This window comes from Nelumbo lutea, chromosome 7, assembly GCF_056320005.1.
Source record: "Nelumbo lutea isolate HS-2025 chromosome 7, American lotus-T2T, whole genome shotgun sequence".
Classification (NCBI taxonomy): Eukaryota; Viridiplantae; Streptophyta; class Magnoliopsida; order Proteales; family Nelumbonaceae; genus Nelumbo; species Nelumbo lutea.
In genome coordinates, this window is record NC_142690.1 from 54,414,982 (window position 1) to 54,424,897 (window position 9,916).

Consider the following 9,916-nt stretch of genomic DNA (forward strand, 5'->3'; position numbering starts at 1 on the left):
TATCTCCCTCCTTTAGCCACTTACACTTGGATTTTTGCCTCCGACTAATTTCCTCATTAACTAAGATATCCTCCATCTGCCTCCTCAGATCCCATCTCATCTTCCTGTCTTCCTCTCCAAAGGATCTCCTCTCTTCCTTCATATCAAATTCCTCAATCTGCTCTAGCAATACTTGTTTTCTCTCCTCTATTCTTCCAAACTCTAGCCTATTCAACTCCTTTATTTGTGATTTTAGGAATTGAAGTTTCTTATGAAACCTCATTCCCTCCCATTTTACTATCGGATTATATTGCTCCCACCACTCTTTGATCTTCTCAATGAAACCTGGATGAGTCAACCACATATTTTCAAACCTGAATGGGGTAGGTCCACATCTCAATTCCTCTTTACTCATCACTATAGGCCAATGGTCCAAAGTAAGTCTTGGAAGTGCCCTAGATGTTAGATTACCCCAATGTTTGTTTTGAAAGTGCTTTTATTCTTTCATAGAAGTGTTTTTTGTAAAAATACTTTCATAAGGTGTTTTCGTATAAAAGTGCTTTTGAAAGTACTTTTATAAAAATGTTTTTGTGTAAAAGTACTTTTATAAAACTGCTTTCATATAAAAGTAATTTTACAAAAGTGCTTTTGTGTAAAAATGCTTTCGTAAAAGTCTTTTTCAAAAAATTACTTTATAAAATTCCTTTTGTAGAAGTGCTTTTGTATAAAATTGCATGTGAAAATGAAAGTTAATAAAATCTATTTTATTTCATCTTTAATCTCAAAATGAAATGTGGCATAATGGTTTGGAAGTGTATTAAGACGTGGGCACACTAGGAGGCTTGAGTTTGAATCATTGCAACTTCTTTTTTTTGAGATTTGGCAAATATAAACAGAATTGACTTTGACCCAACCCGTCTTGACCTACGCGAGCCAACCCATCTTGACCCTAATGGGTACCCTCGATCCAACCCACCTTGACCCTTTTCCACTAACCCTAATGGGTTACTCGACCCATATTGAACCACCAATAGATTGGGTGAGTATGGGTGGGTTGGGTGGGTAAAATGGGTTAGGGTCAAGATTGCTAGCCCTATTCAGATCAATGGTTGGGGATCATTGCCCCTCCCCTCTACAAGTGCAAATATACCACTCAACAACTTAGCAGGTGGCAATTGGGTTGGTTTACACTATGGGGTATGACCTTATATGATAAGACCCCGATTATAATTGATAGGTCTAATTTGACAACAAAACCTGCTCATTTGTCAAATTGACATATTTAGACATGATAATATGATAATATTACAAATCTACTGTCAGAAAGACAGGTATTAAATTAGGGTTGTCTCTGTGATAATGTAGTCGGTTGAGGACTCTAATTGGTTCCAAACAACCAAGTTAGTCCTGACCCAATTAAAATCAGAGCACTATATCAAAATCCAGGACATACCCAATTACAATGGGGACACATAATGCAGAACCAAACCCCTATAACAGGAAACAGTTCGGTTTGGTTCTATCAGACCCACCAATCCCAGCATTGACAGTCTTTGATGACAATCCTAGAACCAAGGGCAACGTTGGCACCTCCATCTGAATCAGTGTTGGTTTGAGAGGGCTTTCAAGACATAGCTTTTGGCACTCCGAGCTAGGCCTCACATGGAAACTTCTAAAGCTGTATTTGGTGAAAATCCAAAAAGTCAATATGAGCATTCTAAACAACTGTGACGTGAAGCTAGTTTATATGAAACAGGGGTGTTCAACCAAAGCAGTTCAATTGATGCAACTTGCCCCAAACGCAGAAGCCATCTCAAGGTGGGCCTCAATTAAAGGAGCAATAAAACTTGACGAGAAGAGCTTGAGGATTCAAACAAATCTTGGTATGGATAATGGGTCTCTCTAAGCGTCAGTTCTGACCTTGAGGTCCCCGTCCATTCTCATGGTCCATATTCCACCGTCGGAAATCTTTAATGGGCTTAGCATCCCAGAATGACCAGAATAGCTTTTGACTTTAGCCATGAGCAAGCTGCGTTGTCTTAGTTATCAGCCTATCACCAGCCAGCATCGCAGCTGACCGGCGCTTTACCACCAACAATCTTTTTCACTACCAGAAACGAAGCAATCTAGAACAAACCAATAAATATAGGAGCTGTACCCAACTCCACCATAGGAAAGGATGAAACAGCTTCATTACCCTGAGACACTGACCAGTAAGTTTCATAAGGCATCCTGTTACCTAATCGTGTAAAGTGGAGACGGCTTGGTTTGTCATTCAAACAAAGGTAACCTGTTATAGAATGAAGAACATGAAAGATGAGAAGATGAGGAAGTAGGCAGGAGATGCAGAAGAGATTACGGGGCGTCTTTTTTGACTGTAGGGTGGAATGATATGGAACAAAAGAGGCAAGAACCCATTCATCATGGACTAGAACTACTACTGAATTCTTTGACTACCATTAGGCTACTAATTGAAGAATATAATTCTTCAGTAATGCTTGTTGGGGCTTGCCTAATGCAGGTATCATCTACAAATTATATGTTGGGCAATGAGAGCCGAGATGATTTTAAGAGCAAAGGAGGCAATTGATTTTTTATGAACATGTACAAGTAGCTGAATCCTGATAAAGATAATGCCAACAAGATCATTGCAATTAAAATTCAATTTAAAAATTCACTCAGAGATTTCAAGCACTGATCAAAATTTATTTTATAATGCAACGGTTCAAAAGATCTGAATGTTCACGGAATTAATAAATATTAAATATTTTAAGAGCTGACACTCAGCAACAAAGTGCTCAACTCAGGCACCCAAATTAGTTGCATAATATAAGCAACATGAATAAATTGGTCATGCCTCACCTTCGAGAACAAAAGCATAGCTTTCAACCAGTAACTTGATATCAAGAATTCTAGTTCCATGCTTCAAAAAAAGGTAAAAATTGAAGGGCCAGATGCCAACCAGAGTTAAACTTCATCAGGATGGAATCCATTTGCTGCAGGGAATGACTTCTGCTACTTGCCTAAATTATAACAAGTATGCCTTAATGCACAATAACAAACTGAATTAAAATTAAAAATTGTAGAAGAGATCTTTTTTTTTTTTTTGCAAGAATCCGTAGAAACCTGAACAATTCAAAAGTAGCACTTAAGAGTCACAAAACAACTCACCAAAAGAAAATCAAGTGATATAGTCTATCACACAATATCACTATTATAAGGGAAATTCACCTGCTTGACCTCTGTGCCAACAATACCATTAATTAAGGTTTCAACGTAACTGCCATTACCAGAGCAATTTACTTCCGGTACAGTCCAGATTGGACCATTTAAGGACACCATTGAAACCAATCTCGTTTCTACATGCCAAATTGTTTATTTTATGAATCTTTTGCCATGACATTAGTGGATGCAAAATTAAGCAACTAGACCTATCACTCCATTTGCAATGATCCAGAAAACACATCCATCAAACAATTAGAAACATCTGATGCTTTGATGCTTAAGGAATTCATCAATAGATAGGCCCGCCAATACCGGTTAGTATCAATCGAAAAATGTTCTATTTTATTGGTTAATAGCCAATCATTTGACCGGAATGATATGGATCTCCCCAAAATCCAAGACAACGCTGAGCTTCACCTTAGACAAAATAGATGGACTTCCAAGAAACCAAATTATCCAGTACAACAAAACCAAGCAACTCAAAATTTGATGCTGATACAAACATCTGAGAGATCACGCAAGACACCAAAATTGCTACAAAAGCAAGCAGACCTCCTAGTCTACAGCTACGAAGCCAAGGAAGAAACTCTAGCATTGTTCACCCTAACCCACAAAATCCACAAATCCACAAACACCAGCCGCTCCATCACTAATCCACAAAATTACCATACTGGGTACCTTCAATTCCACAAATCAGATAAGCTACTACTGGTTCAAAAAGAGGGCAAAGAAAGACAAGCAAAATGCACCAGTCAGAAACTAAGTAATTCTCAAACATTATAATGCAGAGGGACCATAACAGCAATATGCAGAGGAAAAGCGTGAAGAAGCAACACCTTAGTACTTCAATAAACCTCAGGAGCAATAGAACAGTAGTGAGTGCAATGGTTTGGAAACATGGTGCAGACTCTTAGCTCATCCTTTTGCACCGGAATTGAGTAAATTGATTGCTAATCAGAATCATCATAAACTTCTCCATCATCAGATATTTCATCAAATGACCTTATATCAAGCTGGTAACGAAGAACGCCCCCAATACCTCCAAACCCTCTGCAGAACTGGGACCCTTCTTGCGACTTGTTAGTGACAAATTCAAGAGTGCAGCCAAACCGCTTGTACTCATTAGCAAACCACTCAAGCAGTGGCATCTTCTCCTGAACCTCCAGTTCAGCACCAGTGGCTGAATCACGGAAGTTATTCTGATTGGCCTCTTGTTCCTTGTTCAGGTGCTTTATGACAACCTCACCTGTAGAGTTGTTTTTCAGCACAAACCGACTAATGTTCAGATTTTCCCACACTATAAGAGTCTCAACAGCACCCATTTCCAGGGTCTTCAGTGTGTCCTCCACACCAAAAATGTATTTGCCAGTATCCTGGCTTATCTCCTCGAAGTACTTCCCAATCAAGCGCTTCTCCTGTATAAACTTGACATTGGATAGAATCTCTGAGGAAAGTTCAATGGCCTGATTGAAACCATTCTCACATCCATATGACACATCAACCACATTCAGTATCTTGGCCTGGAGACGGGGATCAAACATATCTGACTGACTCAACTATGTCTTGAAGTCAACTGACCCTGCAAGAATTAATCCTGCAACATTGGGCTGGCTGATGGCTGGATTGATGAAGAATTGTGTGGAATGAAGAAATATCTAGCCTCTTCACAGTAAGTTTGATGTTGAATATCTTGCTAGACTGAGATGGGGATTCCGCCATTGGGCTTGGCTGTGGAAGATTAGAATTCCTTCAAAGGTCCAGTTCTTTATATGGGCTCCTATTAAGGGGAAAATACCTACTATTGATGTATTGAGGAAAAAAAGAATGATCCTTGTCAACCGCTGCTGTTTGTGTGGTGGGGAGGATGAAGAATCTGCCCAGCATCTCCTCCTTTGCAGATATTCTTACAAGGTGTGGCCCCATGTTTTAAGACTGTTTGGCATGACCTGGGTGTCCCCTCCAGACCTTGTCTCTCTATTGTCTTCTTGGCATGGGCAGGTGTTCTCAAAGAGGGTTAAGGTCCTGTTGAAAGTTTTTTGTTTTGATAATTTAAGGATTTTTCATTAATCCAGAAAATAAACTTTTACAACCATCCCTTGAAGAGGCACGGGGTGCAAGCTCTCCTATAACATTCTCAAAAACAAAATATTACAGTGCTGCCTAATATAAAAGTTTCCAAGAAGTCCCTTGTTTGGCAAGAAAAGCAGCCATTACATTTGCCGACCTACTCACCCATTGGGTTCTAATTGTCATGTGACTTGTTAACCATTTAACTTTTTTTAAGATACCCCTATAACTCAAAATGACAGAATCTAGGTCCAACAGCCAACCCGCGACCACCTTTGAGTCTCCTTCAATTAGTAGATTCTCCACCCCAAGTTGGTTAGCAATCTGGATCTCTTATACTGTAGATAATAACTCAGTCCTTGTAGAATCACCTAGTCCCACTGTGCCTGAGAATGAGGATATGATGTTGTTTTCCTCATTTCTCATAACCCCTCCTATAACCAACAGTCCTAGATTGCCTTGAGGCTCTTGACTACTACCATCAAAGTTCAGTTTAGTAAACCCTTCTAGAGGTGGTGTCTAGAATACTAAAGTACTACTTTTCTTACAGGAAATATTAACTACTATTGACCAACTCCTCCAAATGTCATCAAAGGAAAAGGAATTAAAAGAATCTAGGGTTTTCAACCAATGAATAGCCCTTGTTAAGATACCCACCTTCACCTCTAAAATATTTCTATTCTTTCCTTGGAAGATTTTGGCATTTCTTTCTTCCTAGATGGCCCACAATGTGTTGCTCTGAAACATCTCCACATGATTCTCCATCTTCTTGTGGGCAAAACAAAGGTAAGATCCACTTACAACAAAACAAAACAAAACAAACATCCAATTCCATATAGTTGCAACAAAGAGCAAGAAACCATTAAGTGCTAGCAGTCCTCACTATGGTCTTTGCATAGGAAAACTAATTAAGGGATAAACATAAAAACAGCCTTTTTCTTTTGCAGTTTGTCCAAAGTATTAACCTTACCATAGTAAACTTCTTAGCAATAAAAAAAAATCTTGGGGGAATAGGCTTAGTCCAAACTTCTTTCATAGGGAAAGTCCAAGAAACAAAGTTCAAATAGAGGGATCTAATAAAGGAGGCACAAGTAAAGGACCCTTTGGAACAAGGGCTCAAATCCTTCTATCAGGCTTTGAAGGATCCAAACAAATGTTATCGGGGGAAAATAAAGGTTTAGAAACACAAGCAAACTCATCACTCCTCAAGGCTCTACGAAAGCCAAAGTCCCAATTCAAAAACAAGGGAAAAATTGGAGAGGAGAAAAATTTAGAGACATCTTGGTTTTTATTAAGGGAAACAGAATAAAGAGAAGGAAAGAGGTCTTTTAGAGGTAAATTGCCCACCCAAGTATCTTCCTAGAAAAGAACTGAGTTTCTAGAACAAGCATCATACCTTACAAATTGGAGAAATATGGGGAGGATGCTATGTATTGCCTTCCAAGGTGTTGTTAAGGTGTTGAAAGTTTCTCCCATGGTGGTTTGTTGGTGCATTTGAAAGGAGTGGAAAAGTTGCATATTTAAAGATCAAGCTTCTCCTTCAAAGAATGCATGTATGATTGTTGAAAAAATTGTGTTCAAATGGGTCTCCATTAGTTATCTTTTCAAGGGTTTTCACTTTAAACACTTTGTGGATCATTTTTTATTTAAAGAATAAAAAGAAAAAACTTATTAAAATAAAAGGAGGAACCATTAAAATAAACACTTAGTGTATTCATACTGCTTTCCTAGTAAGAACAAGTCCATACACAAGAGAACGGCCAACAACACATTACCATAAGGTCTAAACTTTCTCAGGGTGGTGCAATACTAAGGGATTGATTCATTTCACTTGACAGGTTTTGGTGGAAGGCAAGAAATAGGGATTATACATACTTAATTACAAAATACATAAGACACACTAATACAGGGCCTGAGATAGAAGAAGTACAAATACATCAATGATCAAACCAGTGAAGGTGTCGGTGAAGAGTGATTTTCCAATTGTAAATGGGTGTTTCAAAGAGGTAAACAAAGGACCATGACATTTTCAACATCTAGTGGGGTTAAGCATAAGCTCTACCATCTAGAATGAATACCTAGTTTAATTGGGTCCAAATGTCCGAAAATTCCATGGCAGATATGCTATCTAAGGGGTTAGAGAGATGCATTGTATTGCAGTGCATACCTTCTTGTGCTTCCTATTGTTTATAACTTCACGTAGCATTTTTTTGCTGTCTCCTAGTATAAGAGGCTATGCTTTGCCTTGCATTGTCTTCCTGGTGGGCTTGATTTTGTAATTTTCTACTTCCATTGGATTAAAAATGTTTCTTTTATCAATAAAAAACAATGCAGAGAACATCATAATTTGGACCCATAAAACTATCCACCAGCCCCAACTACCATACCAAGACATCACGCCAGGACGGAAGTTGTTTAAGGATAATCTTTCAGCCAATTTTTCTGTTTGCCCAGCTTACTTGAGTCCATGTAAGTCTCGCCAAATCCCTCCATTAACAATAACTCAATCCAAGAACATGCAGAAAAATACAAGTTTAGAAGTTTCTAATCTCGAGAAACTAAGAATACCCTCAAACCCCCATGGTTGTATCCCAGTTTGGAATCCTTACATCCATGGACTATCTATTAATTCTATAAAAAAAAAATTGAGCAACACGTAAATTTCATCAGCAACCCAGGCAAGTGGGTCGTTGCTGCCTTTGCTTCTGATTTTGGGTTCTTAACAGTTTCTTGGCCAGGGGCAACGGCACTACCTTTTTCAAGCCAGTGAGTTTCATAGCACTTATAAATACATTAGGAAAAAAAAAAAAACAGAAAGAAACCCGTGTTAAATTTTCTCCATTAAAGAGCCTATAGACACATAAACACACCATTAAAAGATGTCAAAACCAGAACATCCTTCAATCCGATCAACATATCTGAACGAGGGAGAGAAGATAAAAACCAGAGAGACAAAAATGGGACACAGAAGTACCTCAACTGTTCTCCATTAAACAGCCTACAGACACATAAACACACCATTAAAAGATGTCAAAACCAGAACATCCTTCAATCCAAGAACATGCAGAAAAATACAAGTTTAGAATTTCCTAATCTCGAGAAACTAAGAATACCCTCAAACCCCCATGGTTGTATCCCAGTTTGGAATCCTTACATCCATGGACTATCTATTAATTCTATAAAAAAAAATTGAGCAACACGTAAATTTCATCAGCAACCCAGGCAAGTGGGTTGTTGCTGCCTTTGCTTCTGATATTGGGTTCTTAACAGTTTCTTGGCCAGGGGCAACGGCACTACCTTTTTCAAGCCAGTGAGCTTCATAGCACTTATAAATACATTAGGAAAAAAAAAAAAATAGAAAGAAACCCGTGTTAAATTTTCTCCATTAAAGAGCCTATAGACACATAAACACACCATTAAAAGATGTCAAAACCAGAACATCCTTCAATCCGATCAACATATCTGAACGAGGGAGGGAAGATAAAAACCAGAGAGACAAAAATGGGACACAGAAGTACCTCAACTGTTCTCCATTAAATAGCCTACAGACACATAAACACACCATTAAAAGATGTCAAAACCAGAACATCCTTCAATCCGATCAACATATCTGAACGAGGGAGAGAAGATAAAAACCAGAGAGACAAAAATAGGACACAGCAAGCCAGTCAACTGTTCGGCAGCTGCTGCGCTCTTTGCTCCTGGGCTTCCTCTACTCCTCCGTATCCGAGCACAGCAAGCCAGTCAGCAACCTAACTCCCAACCTCTTTTGTTTGTAAGGCGTCCATTGAGAGTCCAGATCTGCTCCTTACTCCAACCTCACAATGCCTCCAAGCCTCACATCGGCAACATCTTCCGTACTTTGAATTGTTATTCATGGGGAGATGTTCCCGATAAACGGTAGGATAGGGCTGTGAGGTCAGTTTTAGGAGCGTTGGATTAGGAGCATACCTGAACTCCCCAGTCTCGTGGTGAAATGTGCGAATAAGGATTTGCTCCTCACAACTGGCACATCACACTGACCGCAAAGCTCATCCCACCGTGTATTAGGAATATTTCTCCATGAATAACAACACAATGTATTGCGATATTTCCGATGTGCGGCTGCGACGCATTGTGAGGTTGATGTAAGGAGCGCTCTGGACTCAAAATGTGTGGTGTCAAATGTTGAAGGGAGTTGGAATGGTAGGAGATCTAAACTATAATTTATATTAATTAAAGCCACAACTATAGCTTACAGGTGCGTTAATAATTTTTTTTTTCTGTCTCTGTTAGAAGGCCTAATTCGAATGTTGAAATCATGAAATGTATATAAATAGGGTTCAACTATGGTATATATATGTTGATGCTCGGATTGGCCGAGGACAACAAAATGATTTCATCCCTGGCTCTAGAGGTGGGCCAAAGGCTTTGAAAGTTCGGAGACAGTGTCTTAAGGCCGAGGCAAATTGTGCATCGAGTATTATAGAAGCCAAAGGTTGGTAGCTAAAGTGCTGCAAGACAAAGGATGTCAGAGGCCCCAGGTGAGAACCCATGGTGGAGACTCCAACAGTTAAGTTAGTACGAGGGTACGAAGAGGGGAATTAGGTACAAACAAGGGCTCTAAGGAGTCTGCTTGTAGACATTGAGTTCCCAAGATGAATGC

General features: G+C 39.1%; 1 long non-coding RNA gene and 1 pseudogene across 1 annotated transcript; both read right to left on the minus strand.

The window, feature by feature from the left end:
• Positions 1–2,664: 2,664 nt before the first annotated feature.
• LOC148846442 (uncharacterized) lies at positions 2,665–9,046 on the minus strand. Its single transcript, XR_016102487.1, has 3 exons — positions 8,908–9,046; positions 8,790–8,813; positions 2,665–3,002 (listed from the first exon to the last, which is right to left on the minus strand). It is a non-coding gene; the product is annotated as an uncharacterized LOC148846442 (long non-coding RNA).
• LOC148846443 (eukaryotic peptide chain release factor subunit 1-3 pseudogene) lies at positions 4,019–4,884 on the minus strand (annotated as a pseudogene).
• Positions 9,047–9,916: the final 870 nt, after the last annotated feature.